Source organism: Somniosus microcephalus, unplaced genomic scaffold (assembly GCF_052327205.1).
Source record: "Somniosus microcephalus isolate GS21.2 unplaced genomic scaffold, FLI_Smic_1.0 unresolved_chr4, whole genome shotgun sequence".
In the NCBI taxonomy this organism is placed as follows: Eukaryota; Metazoa; Chordata; class Chondrichthyes; order Squaliformes; family Somniosidae; genus Somniosus; species Somniosus microcephalus.
In genome coordinates, this window is record NW_028225182.1 from 51479450 (window position 1) to 51499920 (window position 20471).

Here is a 20471-nt window from a genome sequence, read left to right on the forward strand (position 1 = left end):
TTTTCAGGACTTGATGACCTGGGAACAGCCTCTGGGGGTCCAGAAACTTTCCGTTGGAGTCGGTCAGCAGGACCGCCTGAGGGGCTGGTTTTTCAGACTGGGTAGCAGTAGTCTGGGCAGGACTCGACTGATGGCTGGTTGTTGGCTGGGTTTCTGGGATATGTTGTGTGGCAGGAGCGGGGTTTGAGGCTTTCGGTGTGTCCTCGTGTGGGGGGGCATCTGACGGGTTCTGCGTCCCTGTGTGTGAGGACTGGGTAGCGGTAGTCTGGGCAGGACTCGACTGAGGGCTGGTTGTTGGCTGGGTTTCTGTGGTGAGCTGTGTGGCAGGAGCGGGGTTTGTGGCTTTCGGTGTGTCCTCGTGTGGGGTGGCATCCGACGGGTTCTGTGTCCTTGTGTGTGTTGTTTTTTGGACCTTAAGAGGTTTGTGTTGCCTGCTGAGCCTTTCTACGGCCTCCGTCATTTTGTTTAGTTGGGTATGGAGTTCTTGGATCTTATTTATTTGTTCCTCTACGGTCTTTCTCAGATTGTGGATGGTGGACTCGTTTTCCATTTTCAGCTGTTTGAATTCCTCCGTCCAGTTCTTGGTCTGTGTTTCTCTGTATTCGTTGAATTCGAGTTCTAGTTTGGACAGACTCTCTTTCAGCAGTTTGTTTGCGTTGAGAGGTGTGGGGGGGGTGGAGATGGTCAGGGAGGTGTGTGTCTCTGCTGGACTCTCTTCTTCTTCCTCCGCTTGGCTCTCATCATCCTCTGTTCGATTCTCTTTTGCCTCCTGTCCATTGGTCCTATTTGTGTCTGCCTTAGTTTTCAGCTGGGGGAATTCCTTTTCGAAGGAGTCCAGACTTTCTACATTCCCCTGTATCATGATCTTTCCTTTTTTGTTGTAGTAGCTTATGGTTAGCAGGGGGTCATCTTTATCTAGATTTCCATCTTTACATATTTTCAGTCTGCCTCCACTGCCAATACCTTCGCTGGAGACGTATGCGTAGTATTTTTGTAAAGTCTCCTTCCATGAGGGAATGGAGTCGGTGTAGAATATGAGGTTGTTCTTCGTCTTAATCCCTTTGTGTGTGGTATAGTCAACGTAGAGGACCTCTGGGTTACTTTTTAGTGTTATGTCCTTGTGTTTTTCCTTTGCTTTATTTTTTGTGCATTGCTCAGGATATTTCATTTCCCTGCTCATTGTAGTCGTTTGTTTTGTCTCAGGTAGATAACTTTTTTTCTCTTTTTTGTGTCGTGTTCCACCTTATCCCACTTTTAGGTCCAAAATTGAGAGTTTTTCAGGGGTTCATCTTTGATATAGCTGCTCTTAAAAGTTTCTCTCTCTCTCTCTCACAGGTTCCTGGTTCGGGTTGTTTATCGTTTCTCTCTGGTTTCTATTCCTTTTTTTTTCTTTCTTTTTTTTTTTTCTTTTTTCTTTTTTTTTTTTTTTCTTCGGGTTTGTTGTTCTTTTTCTAGGTTAACTAAATTTAGGTAGATCTAGGTATAGCTTTTTTCCTCCGGACCCGGAGTTTTCCTCTCTCTCCTCGCGTCGGTCTCAGGCTGTTTCTGCTCTGGTCCCAGCCCCTCGGCTCGGCTGTGCAGTCCCGTCCCGGCCCGGTGTTTGTCCGAGTTTCTCCGACCCCGGAGTTTCTCGGGTTTCGGGCCCCGGGCTTGCTCTCTCTCCGGGCTTCTGCCCTGGTCCCCGCCCGGCCCGGTGTTTGTCCGAGTTTCTCCGATCCCGGAGTTTCTCGGTTTTCAGGCCCCGGGCTTGCTCGCTCTCCGGGCCTCTGCCCTGGTCCCAGCCCCTCGGCTCGGCTGTGCAGTCCCGGCCCGGCCGAGTCTCTCCGACCCCGGAGTTTCTCGGATTTCAGGCCCCGGGCTTGCTCGCTCTCCAGGCCCGACCCGATCCGGCACCCCTACCTCTCCACTCGCCTCTTTGACTGGCTCGGGCCGTTCCTCCCGGTCTGGGTCGACTCCTGTTGCTGCTCGCTCTCCTTCTCTCCGGTGCCTCGCTCGGCCCGGTTCCTCGGGCCTTTCTCCGGCTTCAGGCTCCGTGCTCCGGTTGCTGCTCGGGCTCTGCTCTCTCTCTCTATTTTCTCACTCACTCTCTCTATGTTCTCTCTCTCACTCTCTCTATTTTCTCTCTCACTCTCTCTCTCTTTTCTCAGTTCAGTTCAGTTCAAATGCTTTATTGGCATGAAAGTTTACAGAGAACCATATTGCCAAAGCTTACATAGCAAAAAGGTACGGTTTTCCAACATTCTGTAGGTGTCAATCGATTTGACATTTGTTGGGTATATACAATATTACTTTTAAACAATATTAATTTTAAACAGTCTTTCTACTTCATTTGGTACGTTCAATATTAATTTTAAACAGTCTTACTTTTAAACAGTCCTCAGGTTGTGACATGTTGTTACATATTTAGCCCCAAGGTATGGTCTGTCTCCTTCTCCTAGGACTAATCTCAATTTTGACAGATCATCCAATTCCTTGAAATCTGGGGTTGTTTGGCTTAGCTTGTTGAATAATATGTTTCTTGATGTGTTGAATTTTTCGCATTTTAGGAGGAAATGCATTTCTGTTTCAACCTCGCCAGCCAGACATTGATCGCATATTCTATTCTCTCTAGGCTGCCAGGATTTCTTGTATCTGCCTTTTTCAATTTCCAGTTGGTGGTCGCTTAGTCTGTACCTGGTGAGGGTCTGTCTCTGTTTTGTGTCTCTGATGGTCGTGAGGTAGTCTGCCAGTTTATATTCTCTTTTTAGGGCCCGGTAACATTCTAATCTGCTTTGGCTTTCGGTTATTTTGTTCCAATGTTCCAGGTAGGTTTCTTTGCATTTTTTAGTGATTTGGTTCACTCGGATTGGTGTTTGGACGGCTGTGTTGGTCTGGGGCTGGTCAGGGTCCGGCTGAGTACTTAGTTTCAGTAGCAGCTGACTCAGGGGACTCTTTTCTGGGTTTAGCTCTTGGGTCTGAAAGGCTTTGAAATGAAGGGTGTCTGGGGAGCTAGATTTGAGGTGATTTAGGAAGTTTAGTGCTCGTTTTTGGATGTTTATTATCAGTGGGTATCTGCCTAGTTCGGCTCTGCATGCATTTGTTGGCGTTTTTCTTTGGGTGCGAAGGATGCTTCGGCAGAATTCTGCATGTAGGGCTTCTATTGTGTGTTTTTCCCATTTAGTGTAGCTTTGGTGATTTAGCGGGCCCCATACTTCACTACCGTACAGTGCAATGGGCAGGATTATGCTGTCAAAAATTTTGAGCCAGATTTTGATTGGGATTTGGATGTTGTAGAATTTTCTTTTTATTGCATATAGGGCTCTTCGGGCTTTTTCTTTTAGTGCATTCACTGCTATGCTGAAGCTCCCTGATGCTGTAATAGTTAGACCAAGGTAGGTGTAGCTCATAGTGTGTCCTATAGTGGTATCACTGAGGGTAAACTGGTATTTGTTTTCCTGACATCTGGGTCTTTTCTGAAAAATCATGATGTTGGTTTTCTTTAGATTTACTGTTAGAGCCCAATTTTGGCAGTATTTGTCGAGTAGGTCTAGTTGTTGCTGTAATCCCTGTTCTGTGGGAGACAGCAGAACCAGGTCGTCCGCATAGAACAGGGACTTCACTTCTCCATCCAGGAGACGGAGACCTGGTGACTCGCTTTGCTCCAGCATGTCTGCTAATTCATTTATGTATATGTTGAACAGGGTCGGGCTCAAATTGCAGCCCTGCCGGACGCCTCTTCTCTGGGTGAAGAAATCGGTGCGTTTGTCTCCAATTTTGACCCCGCATTTGTTTTTCAGATACATTGATTTAATAAGGTCATAGACTTTGCCCCCTATTCCACACTGAAGAAGTTTATAATAGAGCCCTTCGTGCCATATAGAGTCAAAGGCTTTCTTGAAGTCGATGAAACAGGCGAATATTTTCCCATTTTTTGTTTGGTGTTTATGTTTTTCAATGAGGGTGTGAAGGGTATAGATATGGTCGGCGGTGCGGTGTTTTGGAAGAAAGCCTATTTGGTTTTTTCTGAGGATATTATGTTTGTTAAGAAAATCAAGTAATCTACTATTTAGAATACTGCAGAATAATTTCCCTAGACAACTGTTGACACAGATGCCGCGGTAGTTATTTGGGTCTGATTTGTTTCCACTTTTATATATGGGGGAGATTAGTCCTTGGCACCAGATATCGGGAAAACAGCCTGAGCGTAATATGATGTTGAATAGTTTGAGTATCGCACCCTGCATCTCCATATTGCTGAACTTTAGCATTTCATTTTTGATGTTGTCTGGGCCACAGGCTTTCTTTAGGTGGAGAGATTTTGTTTTTGTGGCCAGTTCTTTCCATGTGATTGGGGAGTCTAGAGGGTTTTGGTTGTCTTTAATTGTTGCTTCTAATGTGTGGAGTTTTTCTGTGACCTGATGTTGACTTGGGTTTGTTTTGTTTTTTGGGATGTCTTTGTAGAGGTTTTCAAAATGTGTTCTCCAGATGTCGCCATCTTGGATTGGTAATGCTTGCAATTGTGTTGTACTCAGGTTATTCCACATTTCCCAGAATTGTTTTGGATTGGTGGAGTTTTCAATTTCTTCGAGTATTTTGTGGGTATAGTTTTGTGTTTTGTTCCTAATGGTGTGTTTATATCTTTTGAGGGTTTCATTGTATCTAGTACGTAGGTCCGGATTGTTTGGTTGCCGATGCTTTTGGTTTGATATTTTTCTCAGGTCTTTTCTGGCATTTTTGCATTCGTGGTCAAACCATTTCATATTTTTATTTTGTCTTTTGTGATGCTTCCTCTTCTGTTTCACGAGGTCGGCTTTTACAGCTGCCTCATGGAAGATCATATTTATATCCTCTATGGCCGTGTTTACACCATCTCTGGTGATCTCATATAGATTTTCTTTAAATTTTGAAATGTTACTTGTGAGATCAGGTGAATTTAGTGCTGTGATGAATTTATCTCCACTGTCTGGGGCCCATCTGTATGTCTGGTTTATTTTATGTAGCTTACTGTGTTCCTTTTTTGTGTCTGTAGTTTGGGCAGAAAGTTTAAGGTACACATTTATTTGGTTATGGTCTGAGAGGGGGGATTGCTGCCTGACAGTGAATGCGTTGATATCGCAGGGGTCCAGGTCAGTGATTGTATAGTCCACCACACTAGACCCAAGAGTTGAGGAGTATGTGAGTCTCCCTAGGGAGTCCCCTCTGAACCTACCATTAACTATGTACAGGCCTAAGGCTCGGCAGAGTTGCACTACCTCCCTACCGCTTTTATTTATTTCACGATCAAGGTTGTTCCGATTTGCGATGGCTGGTGTGACATCTAAAGGGGTCTGGCCAAACACATGGTTGTTTCCCTGTGGGTCTATGAAGTCAGGTTCACAACCGGTCCTTGCATTTAGGTCCCCACATATTATCACCTTTCCTTGGGCCTGGAAATGGCTGATTTCCATGTGGAGAGTATCAAATAACTCCTCTTCGAAATATGGCGAATCTATTGGAGGTATGTAGATCGCACATAAGTAAACATCTTTTTTTGCTATTCCTATATTTTTATCTAGTTTTAGCCATACGTGTGATTTCCCCTGTTTTACCGGTGAGATGTGTTTGTCCAGTTCTCCCTTATACCACACCAATATTCCCCTCTCTCCCAAAATTTCTCTCTCACTCTCTCTCTATTTTCTCTCACTCTCTCTCTATTTTCTCCCTCACTCTCTCTATTTTCTCTCTCACTCTCTCTCTATTTTCTCTCTCACTCTCTATTTTCTCTCTCACTCTCTCTATTTTCTCTCACTCTCTCTCTATTTTCTCTCTCACTCTCTCTCTATTTTCTCTATCTCTCTATTTTCTCTCTCACTCTCTCTCTATTTTCTCTCTCTATCTCTCTCTATTTTCTCTCTCACTCTCTCTCCCTCACTCACTCTCTCTCTATTTTCTCTCTCTCTCTCTATTTTCTCTCTCACCCTCTCTCTATTTTCTCTCTCACTCTCTCTCTATTTTTTCTCTCTCTCTCTCTATTTTCTCTCTCTCTCTATTTTCTCTCTCTCTCTCTATTTTCTCTCTCACTCTCTCGATTTTCTCTCTCTCTCTATTTTCTCTCTCACTCTCTCTCTATTTTCTCTCTCTCTCTCTATTTTCTCTCTCACTCTCTCGATTTTCTCTCTCTCTCTCCCTCTATTTTCTCACTCACTCTCTCTCTCTTTTCTCTCTCACTCTCTCTCTATTTTCTCTCTCACTCTCTCTCTATTTTCTCTCTCACTCTCCCTCTATTTTCTCTCTCTCTCTCTATTTTCTCTCTCACTCTCTGTCTATTTTCTCCCTCACTCTCTCTCTATTTTCTCTCTCACTCTCTCTCTATTTTCTCTCTCACTCTCTCTCTATTTTCTCTCTCTCTCTCTCTATTTTCTCTCTCACTCTCTCTCTATTTTCTCTCTCACTCTCCCTCTATTTTCTCTCTCTCTCTCTATTTTCTCTCTCACTCTCTGTCTATTTTCTCCCTCCCTCTCTCTCTATTTTCTCTCACTCTCTCTCTAATTTCTCTCTCACTCTCTCTATTTTCTCTCACTCTCTCTATTTTCTCTCTCTCTCTATTTCCTCTCTCACTCTCTCTATTTTCTCTCTCTCTCCCTCTATTTTCTCTCTCACTCTCTCTCTATTTTCTCTCTCTCTCTATTTTCTCTCTCACTCTCTCTATTTTCTCTCACTCTCTATCTATTTTCTCTCTCACTCTCTCTCTATTTTCTCTCTCTCTCTATTTTCTCTCTCACTCTCTCTCTATTTTCTCTCTCACTCTCTCTCTATTTTCTCTCTCTCTCTATTTTCTCTCTCTCTCTCTATTTTCTCCCTCACTCTCTCTATTTTCTCTCTCTCTCTCTCTCTATTTTCTCTCTCACTCTCTCTCTATCTTCTCTCTCTCTCTCTCTATTTTCTCTCTCACTCTCTCTATTTTCTCTCTCTCTCTATTTTCTTCCTCACTCTCTCTCTCTATTTTCTCACTAACTCACTCTCCCACTCTATTTTCTCACTCACTCTCTCTCTATTTTCTCACTCACTCTTCTCTATTTTCTCTCTCACTCTCTCTCTATTTTCTCTCTCTCTCTCTCTCTCTATTTTCTCTCCCACTCTCTCTCTATTTTCTCTCTCTCTCTCTCTACTTTCTCTCTCACTCTCTCTCTATTTTCTCCCTCACTCTCTCTCTATTTTCTCTCTCTCTCTCTCTCTATTTTCTCCCTCTCTCTCTCTATTTTCTCTCACTCTCTCTCTCTATTTTCTCTCTCTCTCTCTCTATTTTCTCCCTCACCCTCTCTCTATTTTCTCTCTCACTCTCTCTCTATTTTCTCTCTCTCTCTCTCTCTCTATTTTCTCTCACTCTCTCTCTATTTTCTCTCTCACTCTCTCTCTATTTTCTCTCTCACTCTCTCTCTATTTTCTCTCTCACTCTCTCTCTCTATTTTCTCTCTCTCTCTCTCTATTTTCTCTCTCACTCTCTCTATTTTCTCTCTCTCACTCTCTATTTTCTCCCTCACTCTCTCTCTATTTTCTCTCTCACTCTCTCTCTATTTTCTCCCTCACTCTCTCTCTCTATTTTCTCTCTCACTCTCTCTCTGTATTTTCTCTCTCACTCTCTCTCTCTCTATTTTCTCTCACTCTCTCTCTCTATTTTCTCACTCACTCTCTCTCTCTATTTTCTCTCTCACTCTCTCTCTCTATTTTCTCTCACTCTCTCTCTATTTTCTCTCACTCTCTCTCTCTATTTTCTCTCTCTCTCTCTCTCTCTCTATTTTCTCTCACTCTCTCTCTATTTTCTCACTCACTCTCTCTATTTTCTCTCTCACTCCAATTCCAATTCCAATTCAAATGCTTTATTGGCATGAAAGTTTACAGAGAACCATATTGCCAAAGCTTACATAGCAAAGAGGTACAGTTTTCCAACATTCTGTAGGTGTCAATCGATTTGACATTTGTTGGGTACATACAATATTACTTTTAAACAATATTAATTTTAAACAGTCTTTGTACTTCATTTGGTACGTTCAATATTAATTTTAAACAGTCTTAATTTTAAACAGTCCTCAGGTTGTGACATGTTGTTACATATTTGGCCCCAAGGTATGGTCTGTCTCCTTCTCCCAGGACTAATCTCAATTTTGACAGGTCATCCAATTCCTTGAAATCTGGGGTTGTTTGGCTTAGCTTGTTGAATAATATGTTTCTTGATGTGTTGAATTTTTCGCATTTTAGGAGGAAATGCATTTCTGTTTCAACCTCGCCGGCCAGACATTGATCGCATATTCTATTCTCTCTAGGCTGCCAGGATTTCTTGTATCTGCCTTTTTCAATTTCCAGTTGGTGGTCGCTTAGTCTGTATCTGGTGAGGGTCTGTCTCTGTTTTGTGTCTCTGATGGTCGTGAGGTAGTCTGCCAGTTTATATTCTCTTTTTAGGGCCCGGTAACATTCTAATCTGCTTTGGCTTTCGGTTATTTTGTTCCAATGTTCCAGGTAGGTTTCTTTGCATTGTTTAATGATTTGGTTCACTCGGATTGGTGTTTGGACGGCTGTGTTGGTCTGGGGCTGGTCAGGGTCCGGCTGAGTACTTATTTTCTCTCTCACTCTCTCTCTATTTTCTATCTCACTCTCTCTCTATTTTCTCTCTCACTCTCTATTTTCTCTCTCTCTCTCTCTATTTTCTCTCTCTCTCTCTCTCTATTTTCTCTCTCACTCTCTCTCTATTTTCTCTCTCTCTCTCTCTATTTTCTCTCTCTCTCTATTTTCTCTCTCAATCTCTCTCTATTTTCTCACTCTCTCTATTTTCTCACTCTCTCTCTCTATTTTCTCTCTCTCTCTCTCTCTATTTTCTCCCTCACTTTCTCTCTATTTTCTCACTCTCTCTCTATTTTCTTCCTCACTCTCTCTATTTTCTCTCTCTCTCTCTCTCTATTTTCTCCCTCACTTTCTCTCTATTTTCTCTCTCACTCTCTCTCTATTTTCTCCCTCACTCTCTCTCTATTTTCTCTCTCACTCTCTCTCTATTTTCTCCCTCTCTCTCTCTCTATTTTCTCTCTCTCTCTCTCTCTATTTTCTCTCTCTCTCTCTATTGTCTCATTCACTCTCTCTCTATTTTCTCTCTCTCTCTCTATTTTCTCCAATTCCAATTTCCAATTCCAATTCCAATTCAAATGCTTTATTGGCATGAAAGTTTACAGAGATCCATATTGCCAAAGCTTACATTGCAAAAAGGTACAGTTTTCCAACATTCTGTAGGTGTCAATCGATTTGACATTTGTTGGGTACATACAATATTACTTTTAAACAATATTAATTTTAAACAGTCTTTCTACTTCATTTGGTACGTTCAATATTAATTTTAAACAGTCTTACTTTTAAACAGTCCTCAGGTTGTGACATGTTGTTACATGTTTGGCCCCAAGGTATGGTCTGTCTCCTTCTCCCAGGACTAATCTCAATTTTGACAGGTCATCCAATTCCTTGAAATCTGGGGTTGTTTGGCTTAGCTTGTTGAATAATATGTTTCTTGATGTGTTGAATTTTTCGCATTTTAGGAGGAAATGCATTTCTGTTTCAACCTCGCCAGCCAGACATTGATCGCATATTCTATTCTCTCTAGGCTGCCAGGATTTCTTGTATCTGCCTTTTTCAATTTCCAGTTGGTGGTCGCTTAGTCTGTACCTGGTGAGGGTCTGTCTCTGTTTTGTGTCTCTGATGGTCGTGAGGTAGTCTGCCAGTTTATATTCTCTTTTTAGGGCCCGGTAACATTCTAATCTGCTTTGGCTTTCGGTTATTTTGTTCCAATGTTCCAGGTAGGTTTCTTTGCATTTTTTTATGATTTGGTTCACTCGGATTGGTGTTTGGACGGCTGTGTTGGTCTGGGGCTGGTCAGGGTCCGGCTGAGTACTTAGTTTCAGTAGCAGCTGACTCAGGGGACTCTTTTCTGGGTTTAGCTCTTGGGTCTGAAAGGCTTTGAAATGAAGGGTGTCTGGGGAGCTAGATTTGAGGTGATTTAGGAAGTTTAGTGCTCGTTTTTGGATGTTTATTATCAGTGGGTATCTGCCTAGTTCGGCTCTGCATGCATTTGTTGGCGTTTTTCTTTGGGTGCGAAGGATGCTTCGGCAGAATTCTGCATGTAGGGCTTCTATTGTGTGTTTTTCCCATTTAGTGTAGCTTTGGTGATTTAGCGGGCCCCATACTTCACTACCGTACAGTGCAATGGGCAGGATTATGCTGTCAAATATTTTGAGCCAGATTTTGATTGGGATTTGGATGTTGTAGAATTTTCTTTTTATTGCATATAGGGCTCTTCGGGCTTTTTCTTTTAGTGCATTCACTGCTATGCTGAAGCTCCCTGATGCTGTAATAGTTAGACCAAGGTAGGTGTAGCTCATAGTGTGTCCTATAGTGGTATCACTGAGGGTAAACTGGTATTTGTTTTCCTGACATCTGGGCCTTTTTTGAAAAATCATGATGTTGGTTTTTTTTAGATTTACTGTTAGAGCCCAATTTTGGCAGTATTTGTCGAGTAGGTCTAGTTGTTGCTGTAATCCCTGTTCTGTGGGAGACAGCAGAACCAGGTCGTCCGCATAGAACAGGGATTTCACTTCTCCATCCAGGAGACGGAGACCTGGTGACTCGCTTTGCTCCAGCATGTCTGCTAATTCATTTATGTATATGTTGAACAGGGTCGGGCTCAAATTGCAGCCCTGCCGGACGCCTCTTCTCTGGGTGAAGAAATCGGTGCGTTTGTCTCCAATTTTGACCCCGCATTTGTTTTTCAGATACATTGATTTAATAAGGTCATAGACTTTGCCCCCTATTCCACACTGAAGAAGTTTATAATAGAGCCCTTCGTGCCATATAGAGTCAAAGGCTTTCTTGAAGTCGATGAAACAGGCGAATATTTTCCCATTTTTTGTTTGGTGTATATGTTTTTCAATGAGGGTGTGAAGGGTATAGATATGGTCGGCGGTGCGGTGTTTTGGAAGAAAGCCTATTTGGTTTTTTCTGAGGATATTATGTTTGTTAAGAAAATCAAGTAATCTACTATTTAGAATACTGCAGAATAACTTCCCTAGACAACTGTTGACACAGATGCCGCGGTAGTTATTTGGGTCTGATTTGTTTCCACTTTTATATATGGGGGAGATTAGTCCTTGGCACCAGATATCGGGAAAACAGCCTGAACGTAATATGATGTTGAATAATTTGAGTACCGCACCCTGCATCTCCATATTGCTGAACTTGAGCATTTCATTTTTGATGTTGTCTGGGCCACAGGCTTTCTTTAGGTGGAGAGATTTTGTTTTTGTGGCCAGTTCTTTCCATGTGATTGGGGAGTCTAGAGGGTTTTGGTTGTCTTTAATTGTTGCTTCTAATGTGTGGAGTTTTTCTGTGACCTGATGTTGACTTGGGTTTGTTTCGTTTATTGGGATGTCTTTGTAGAGGTTTTCAAAATGTGTTCTCCAGATGTCGCCATCTTGGATTGGTAATGCTTGCAATTGTGTTGTACTCAGGTTATTCCACATTTCCCAGAATTGTCTCTCTCTCTCTCTCTCTATTTTCTCTCTCACTCTCTCTCTATTTTCTCTCTCACTCTCTCTCTATTTTCTCTCTCACTCTCTCTCTATTTTCTCTCACTCTCTCTCTATTTTCTCCCTCACTCTCTCTATTTTCTCTCTCACTCTCTCTCTATTTTCTCTCTCACTCTCTATTTTCTCTCACTCTCTCTATTTTCTCTCACTCTCTCTCTATTTTCTCTCTCACTCTCTCTCTATTTTCTCTATCTCTCTATTTTCTCTCTCACTCTCTCTCTATTTTCTCTCTCTCTCTCTCTCTATTTTCTCTCTCACTCTCTCTCCCTCACTCACTCTCTCTCTATTTTCTCTCTCTCGATTTTCTCTCTCTCTCTCTATTTTCTCTCTCTCTCTCTCTCTATTTTCTCTCTCTCTCTCTCTCTATTTTCTCTCTCACTCTCTCTATTTTCTCTCTCTCTCTCTATTTTCTCTCTCACTCTCTCTCTATTTTCTCTCTCTCTCTCTCTATTTTCTCTCTCTCTCTCTATTTTCTCTCTCTCTCTCTCTCTATTTTCTCTCTCACTCTCTCGATTTTCTCTCTCTCTCTATTTTCTCTCTCACTCTCTCTCTATTTTCTCTCTCTCTCTATTTTCTCTCTCACTCTCTCGATTTTCTCTCTCTCTCTCTCTATTTTCTCACTCACTCTCTCTCTCTTTTCTCTCTCACTCTCTCTCTATTTTCTCTCTCACTCTCTCTCTATTTTCTCTCTCACTCTCCCTCTATTTTCTCTCTCTCTCTCTATTTTCTCTCTCACTGTCTATTTTCTCCCTCACTCTCTCTCTATTTTCTCTCTCACTCTCTCTCTATTTTCTCTCTCACTCTCTCTCTATTTTCTCTCTCACTCTCTCTCTATTTTCTCTCTCACTCTCTCTCTATTTTCTCACTCACTGTCTCTCTATTTTCTCTCTCTCTATTTTCTCTCAAATTCAAATTCAAATGCTTTATTGGCATGAAAGTTTACAGAGAACCATATTGCCAAAGCTTACATAGCAAAAAGGTATATTTTCAAACATTTTGTAGGTGTCAATCGATTTGACATTTGTTGGGTACATACAATATTACTTTTAAACAAGATTAATTTTAAACAGTCTTTGTACTTCATTTGGTACGTTCAATATTAATTTTAAACAGTCTTAATTTTAAACAGTCCTCAGGTTGTGACATGTTGTTACATATTTGGCCCCAAGGTATGGTCTGTCTCCTTCTCCCAGGACTAATCTCAATTTTGACAGGTCATCCAATTCCTTGAAATCTGGGGTTGTTTGGCTTAGCTTGTTGAATAATATGTTTCTTGATGTGTTGAATTTTTCGCATTTTAGGAGGAAATGCATTTCTGTTTCAACCTCGCCGGCCAGACATTGATCGCATATTCTATTCTCTCTAGGCTGCCAGGATTTCTTGTATCTGCCTTTTTCAATTTCCAGTTGGTGGTCGCTTAGTCTGTACCTGGTGAGGGTCTGTCTCTGTTTTGTGTCTCTGATGGTCGTGAGGTAGTCTGCCAGTTTATATTCTCTTTTTAGGGCCCGGTAACATTCTAATCTGCTTTGGCTTTCGGTTATTTTGTTCCAATGTTCCAGGTAGGTTTCTTTGCATTGTTTAATGATTTGGTTCACTCGGATTGGTGTTTGGACGGCTGTGTTGGTCTGGGGTTGGTCAGGGTCCGGCTGAGTACTTAGTTTCAGTAGCAGCTGACTCAGGGGACTCTTTTCTGGGTTTAGCTCTTGGGTCTGAAATGCTTTGAAATGAAGGGTGTCTGGGGAGCTAGATTTGAGGTGATTTAGGAAGTTTAGTGCTCGTTTTTGGATGTTTATTATCAGTGGGTATCTGCCTAGTTCGGCTCTGCATGCATTTGTTGGCGTTTTTCTTTGGATGCGAAGGATGCTTCGGCAGAATTCTGCATGTAGGGCTTCTATTGTGTGTTTTTCCCATTTGGTGTAGCTTTGGTGATTTAGCGGGCCCCATACTTCACTACCGTACAGTGCAATGGGCAGGATTATGCTGTCAAATATTTTGAGCCAGATTTTGATTGGGATTTGGATGTTGTAGAATTTTCTTTTTATTGCATATAGGGCTCTTCGGGCTTTTTCTTTTAGTGCATTCACTGCTATGTTGAAGCTCCCTGATGCTGTAATAGTTAGACCAAGGTAGGTGTAGCTCATAGTGTGTCCTATAGTGGTATCACTGAGGGTAAACTGGTATTTGTTTTCCTGACATCTGGGCCTTTTTTGAAAAATCATGATGTTGGTTTTTTTTAGATTTACTGTTAGAGCCCAATTTTGGCAGTATTTGTCGAGTAGGTCTAGTTGTTGCTGTAATCCCTGTTCAGTGGGAGACAGCAGGACCAGGTCGTCCGCATAGAACAGGGATTTCACTTCTCCATCCAGGAGACGGAGACCTGGTGACTCGCTTTGCTCCAGCATGTCTGCTAATTCATTTATGTATATGTTGAACAGGGTCGGGCTCAAATTGCAGCCCTGCCGGACACCTCTTCTCTGGGTGAAGAAATCGGTGCGTTTGTCTCCAATTTTGACCCCGCATTTGTTTTTCAGATACATTGATTTAATAAGGTCATAGACTTTGCCCCCTATTCCACACTGAAGAAGTTTATAATAGAGCCCTTCGTGCCATATAGAGTCAAAGGCTTTCTTGAAGTCGATGAAACAGGCGAATATTTTCCCATTTTTTGTTTGGTGTATATGTTTTTCAATGAGGGTGTGAAGGGTATAGATATGGTCGGCGGTGCGGTGTTTTGGAAGAAAGCCTATTTGGTTTTTTCTGAGGATATTATGTTTGTTAAGAAAATCAAGTAATCTACTATTTAGAATACTGCAGAATAACTTCCCTAGACAACTGTTGACACAGATGCCGCGGTAGTTATTTGGGTCTGATTTGTTTCCACTTTTATATATGGGGGAGATTAGTCCTTGGCACCAGATATCGGGAAAACAGCCTGAACGTAATATGATGTTGAATAATTTGAGTACCGCACCCTGCATCTCCATATTGCTGAACTTGAGCATTTCATTTTTGATGTTGTCTGGGCCACAGGCTTTCTTTAGGTGGAGAAATTTTGTTTTTGTGGCCAGTTCTTTCCATGTGATTGGGGAGTCTAGAGGGTTTTGGTTGTCTTTAATTGTTGCTTCTAATGTGTGGAGTTTTTCTGTGACCTGATGTTGACTTGGGTTTGTTTTGTTTTTTGGGATGTCTTTGTAGAGGTTTTCAAAATGTGTTCTCCAGATGTCGCCATCTTGGATTGGTAATGCTTGCAATTGTGTTGTACTCAGGTTATTCCACATTTCCCAGAATTGTTTTGGATTGGTGGAGTTTTCAATTTCTTCGAGTATTTTGTGGGTATAGTTTTGTGTTTTGTTCCTAATGGTGTGTTTATATCTTTTGAGGGTTTCATTGTATCTAGTACGTAGGTCCGGATTGTTTGGATGGCGATGCTTTTGGTTTGATATTTTTCTCAGGTCTTTTCTGGCATTTTTGCATTCGTGGTCAAACCATTTCTTATTTTTATTTTGTCTTTTGTGACGCTTCCTCTTCTGTTTCACAAGGTCGGCTTTTACAGCTGCCTCATGGAAGATCATATTTATATCCTCTATGGCCATGTTTACACCATCTCTGGTGATCTCGTATGGGTTTTCTTTAAATTTTGATATTTTACTTGTGAGATCAGGTGACTTTAGTGCTGTGATGAATTTTTCTCCACTGTCTGGGGCCCATCTGTATGTCTGGTTTATTTTATGGAGCTTACTGGGTTCCTTTTTTGTGTCTGTATTTTGGGCAGATAGTTTAAGGTACATATTTATTTGGTTATGGTCTGAGAGGGGGGATTGCTGCCTGACAGTGAATGAGTTGATATCGCAGGGGTCCAGGTCAGTGATTGTATAGTCCACCACACTAGACCCAAGAGTTGAGGAGTATGTGAGTCTCCCTAGGGAGTCCCCTCTGAACCTACCGTTAACTATGTACAGGCCTAAGGCTCGGCAGAGTTGCACTACCTCCCTACCGCTTTTATTTATTTCACGATCAAGGTTGTTCCGATTTGCGATGGCTGGTGTGACATCTAAAGGGGTCTGGCCAAACACATGGTTGTTTCCCTGTGGGTCTATGAAGTCAGGTTCACAACCGGTCCTTGCATTTAGGTCCCCACATATTATCACCTTTCCTTGGGCCTGGAAATGGCTGATTTCCATGTGGAGAGTATCAAATAACTCCTCTTCGAAATATGGCGATTCTATTGGAGGTATGTAGATCGCACATAAGTAAACATCTTTTTTTGATATTCCTATATTTTTATCTAGTTTTAGCCATACGTGTGATTTTCCCTGTTTTACCGGTGAGATGTGTTTGTCCAGTTCTCCCTTATACCACACCAATATTCCCCCGGAGGTTCTGCCCTTGCGTGTTTTAGTGTTCTTTACTGAGGGCACAATGATTTCATGGTACATTGGAGGACAGTGGGTCGGCACGTCCTTTTGGCACCATGTTTCTGTTAACACAATTATATCAATGTCTTTTATAGCTTTTAGGAATTCAGGGTCTGTACTCTTCATCCCAAAAGTTGAGGAGCGGAGGCCCTGGATATTCCAGCAGCTTATGTGGAAAGAACGCATTTATATAGTTCAAAAAAAACGAAATAAAATGGACCTATTTTGTGGGATGAGTGTGGAAACACTAATTTCTATAATGCTAAATGATGATTTAGTATAAATTTCATGAGGCATGCACATATAGCTATCTAATAATAGTAATAATACTGATAAGATAACAATAATGATAATGATAAATAACAATATTAATAATTTAGTGCATTCCTCTCCGGCTTTCTATCAGGCTGTTCATCATCGTCATGATCTTTCTCAGTTCTTGGTCTATAGTCTGTGGTCTAGAGGGGGGTCTTGGGTCAGGTATAAAAACACGGTTCTGTTGTTGGTTTTGTATAGGGGGGTGGGGGACATTGGTGGTCCTGTTTGGGTTAGGGCTCCCAGGTAGAGGGGGTGGGACGGCTGCGTCTTTTGGCAGTGTTTCTGAGGTTTTTTGCGAAGACCCACATCCGCTGTTTGAGTAGATGTATTTCGTCATAGAGGTCCCTTGTGTTGATGTTTGGATGATGGGCCAGGTAGACGTTGGGGAGGACAGAACATCTCTTGTCGATTTCCCTGTTGGTGTTGTGGATTATATGGGCTGGGGTGTCCTTTCTGGGCAGTAGTGTGGAGATCACGATCTGTGTCTCGGGGAATTCCCTGCTGGCCTTTTCCGCCATCTTGCTCATTGCCCTAGCAGTGTCTCCCCGTAGTGTGCGTAGGTCGTTCGTGCCTGTGTGGATCACAATCCATTTGGGGCTACCAAGGGATTCTTTGTTCAGGATCTTCATTGCTTGGTCTGTGTTGCTGCACCATTTTTTCAGGACTTGATGGCCTGGGAACAGCCTCTGGGGGTCCAGAAACTTTCCGTTGGAGTCAGTCAGCAGGACTGCCTGAGGGGCTGGTTTTTCAGACTGGGTAACAGTAGTCTTGGCAAGACTCGACTGATGGCTGGTTGTTGGCTGGGTTTCTGGGATATGTTGTGTGGCAGGAGCAGGGTTTGAGGCTTTCGGTGTGTCCTCGTTTGGGGGGGTATCTGATGGTTTTTGTGTTCCTGTGTGAGGGGACTGGGTAGCCGTAGTCTTGGCATGGCTCGACTGAGGGCTGGTAGTTGGCTGGGTTTCTGGGATAGACTGTGTGGCAAGAGCGGGGTTTGGGGCTTTTGATGTGTTCTCGTGTGGGGTTGCATCCGACGGGTTCTGTGTCCTTGTGTGTGTTGTTTTTGTGTCATCAGGTTTTTGGACCTTAGGAGTTTTGTGTTGCCTGCTGAGCCTTTCTACGGCCTCCATAGTTTTGTTTCTATTTTCTCTCTCTGTCTCTCTCTATTTTCTCTCTCACTCTCTCTCTATTTTCTCTCTCTCTCTCTCTCTCTATTTTCTCTCTCTCTCTCTATTTTCTCTCTCACTCGCTCTCTATTTTCTCTCTCACTCTCTCTCTATTTTCTCTCTCACTCTCTCTCTATTTTCTCTCTCTCTCTCTCTCTATTTTCTCTCTCTCTCTCTATTTTCTCTCTCACTCGCTCTCTATTTTCTCTCTCACTCTCCCTCTATTTTCTCTCTCTCTCTCTATTTTCTCTCTCACTCTCTGTCTATTTTCTCCCTCCCTCTCTCTCTATTTTCTCTCACTCTCTCTCTAATTTCTCTCTCACTCTCTCTATTTTCTCTCTCACTCTCTCTATTTTCTCTCTCTCTCTATTTCCTCTCTCACTCTCTCTATTTTCTCTCTCTCTCCCTCTATTTTCTCTCTCACTCTCTCTCTATTTTCTCTCTCTCTCTATTTTCTCTCTCACTCTCTCTATTTTCTCTCACTCTCTATCTATTTTCTCTCTCACTCTCTCTCTATTTTCTCTCTCTCTCTATTTTCTCTCTCTCTCTCTATTTTCTCCCTCACTCTCTCTCTATCTTCTCTCTCTCTCTCTCTATTTTCTCTCTCACTCTCTCTCTATTTTCTCTCTCTCTCTATTTTCTCACTCACTCTCTCTCTCTATTTTCTTCCTCACTCTCTCTCTCTATTTTCTCACTAACTCACTCTCTCTCTCTATTTTCTCACTCACTCTCTCTCTATTTTCTCCCTCACTCTCTCTCCCTCACTCACTCTTCTCTATTTTCTCTCTCACTCTCTCTCTATTTTCTCTCTCTCTCTCTCTCTATTTTCTCTCCCACTCTCTCTCTATTTTCTCTCTCACTCTCTCTCTACTTTCTCTCTCACTCTCTCTCTATTTTCTCCCTCACTCTCTCTCTATTTTCTCTCTCTCTCTCTCTCTATTTTCTCCCTCTCTCTCCCTATTTTCTCTCACTCTCTCTCTCTATTTTCTCTCTCTCTCTCTCTATTTTCTCCCTCACCCTCTCTCTATTTTCTCTCTCACTCTCTCTCTATTTTCTCTCTCTCTCTCTCTCTATTTTCTCTCACTCTCTCTCTATTTTCTCTCTCACTCTCTCTCTATTTTCTCTCTCACTCTCTCTCTCTATTTTCTCTCTCTCTCTCTCTCTATTTTCTCTCTCTCTCTCTCTATTTTCTCTCTCTCACTCTCTATTTTCTCCCTCACTCTCTCTCTATTTTCTCTCTCACTCTCTCTCTATTTTCTCCCTCACTCTCTCTCTCTATTTTCTCTCTCACTCTCTCTCTATTTTCTCTCACTCTCTCTCTCTCTTTTCTCTCTCTCTCTCTCTCTCTCTATTTTCTCTCACTCTCTCTCTATTTTCTCACTCACTCTCTCTATTTTCTCACTCACTCTCTCTATTTTCTCTCTCACTCTCTCTCTATTTTCTCTCACTCTCTCTATTTTCTCTCAATCTCTCTCTCTATTTTCTCTCTCTCTCTCTCTCTATTTTCTCTCTCTCTCTCTCTATTTTCTCTCACTCTCTCTCTATTTTCTCACTCACTCTCTCTATTTTCTCTCTCACTCCAATTCCAATTCCAATTCAAATGCTTTATTGGCATGAAAGTTTACAGAGAACCATATTGCCAAAGCTTACATAGCAAAAAGGTACAGTTTTCCAACATTCTGTAGGTGTCAATCGATTTGACATTTGTTGGGTACATACAATATTACTTTTAAACAATATTAATTTTAAACAGTCTTTGTACTTCATTTGGTACGTTCAATATTAATTTTAAACAGTCTTAATTTTAAACAGTCCTCAGGTTGTGACATGTTGTTACATATTTGGCCCCAAGGTATGGTCTGTCTCCTTCTCCCAGGACTAATCTCAATTTTGACAGGTCATCCAATTCCTTGAAATCTGGGGTTGTTTGGCTTAGCTTGTTGAATAATATGTTTCTTGATGTGTTGAATTTTTCGCATTTTAGGAGGAAATGCATTTCTGTTTCAACCTCGCCGGCCAGACATTGATCGCATATTCTATTCTCTCTAGGCTGCCAGGATTTCTTGTATCTGCCTTTTTCAATTTCCAGTTGGTGGTCGCTTAGTCTGTACCTGGTGAGGGTCTGTCTCTGTTTTGTGTCTCTGATGGTCGTGAGGTAGTCTGCCAGTTTATATTCTCTTTTTAGGGCCCGGTAACATTCTAATCTGCTTTGGCTTTCGGTTATTTTGTTCCAATGTTCCAGGTAGGTTTCTTTGCATTTTTTTATGATTTGGTTCACTCGGATTGGTGTTTGGACGGCTGTGTTGGTCTGGGGCTGGTCAGGATCGGCTGAGTACTTAGTTTCAGTAGCAGCTGACTCAGGGGACTCTTTTCTGGGTTTAGCTCTTGGGTCTGAAAGGCTTTGAAATGAAGGGTGTCTGGGGAGCTAGATTTGAGGTGATTTAGGAAGTTTAGTGCTCGTTTTTGGATGTTTATTATCAGTGGGTATCTGCCTAGTTCGGCTCTGCATGCATTTGTTGGCGTTTTTCTTTGGGTGCGAAGGATGCTTCGGCAGAATTCTGCATGTAGGGCTTCTATTGTGTGTTTTTCCCATTTAGTGTAGCTTTGGTGATTTAGCGGGCCCCATACTTCACTACCGTACAGTGCAATGGGCAGGATTATGCTGTCAAATATTTTGAGCCAGATTTTGATTGGGATTTGGATGTTGTAGAATTTTCTTTTTATTGCATATAGGGCTCTTCGGGCTTTTTCTTTTAGTGCATTCACTGCTATGCTGAAGCTCCCTGATGCTGTAATAGTTAGACCAAGGTAGGTGTAGCTCATAGTGTGTCCTATAGTGGTATCACTGAGGGTAAACTGGTATTTGTTTTCCTGACATCTGGGCCTTTTTTGAAAAATCATGATGTTGGTTTTCTTTAGATTTACTGTTAGAGCCCAATTTTGGCAGTATTTGTCGAGTAGGTCTAGTTGTTGCTGTAATCCCTGTTCTGTGGGAGACA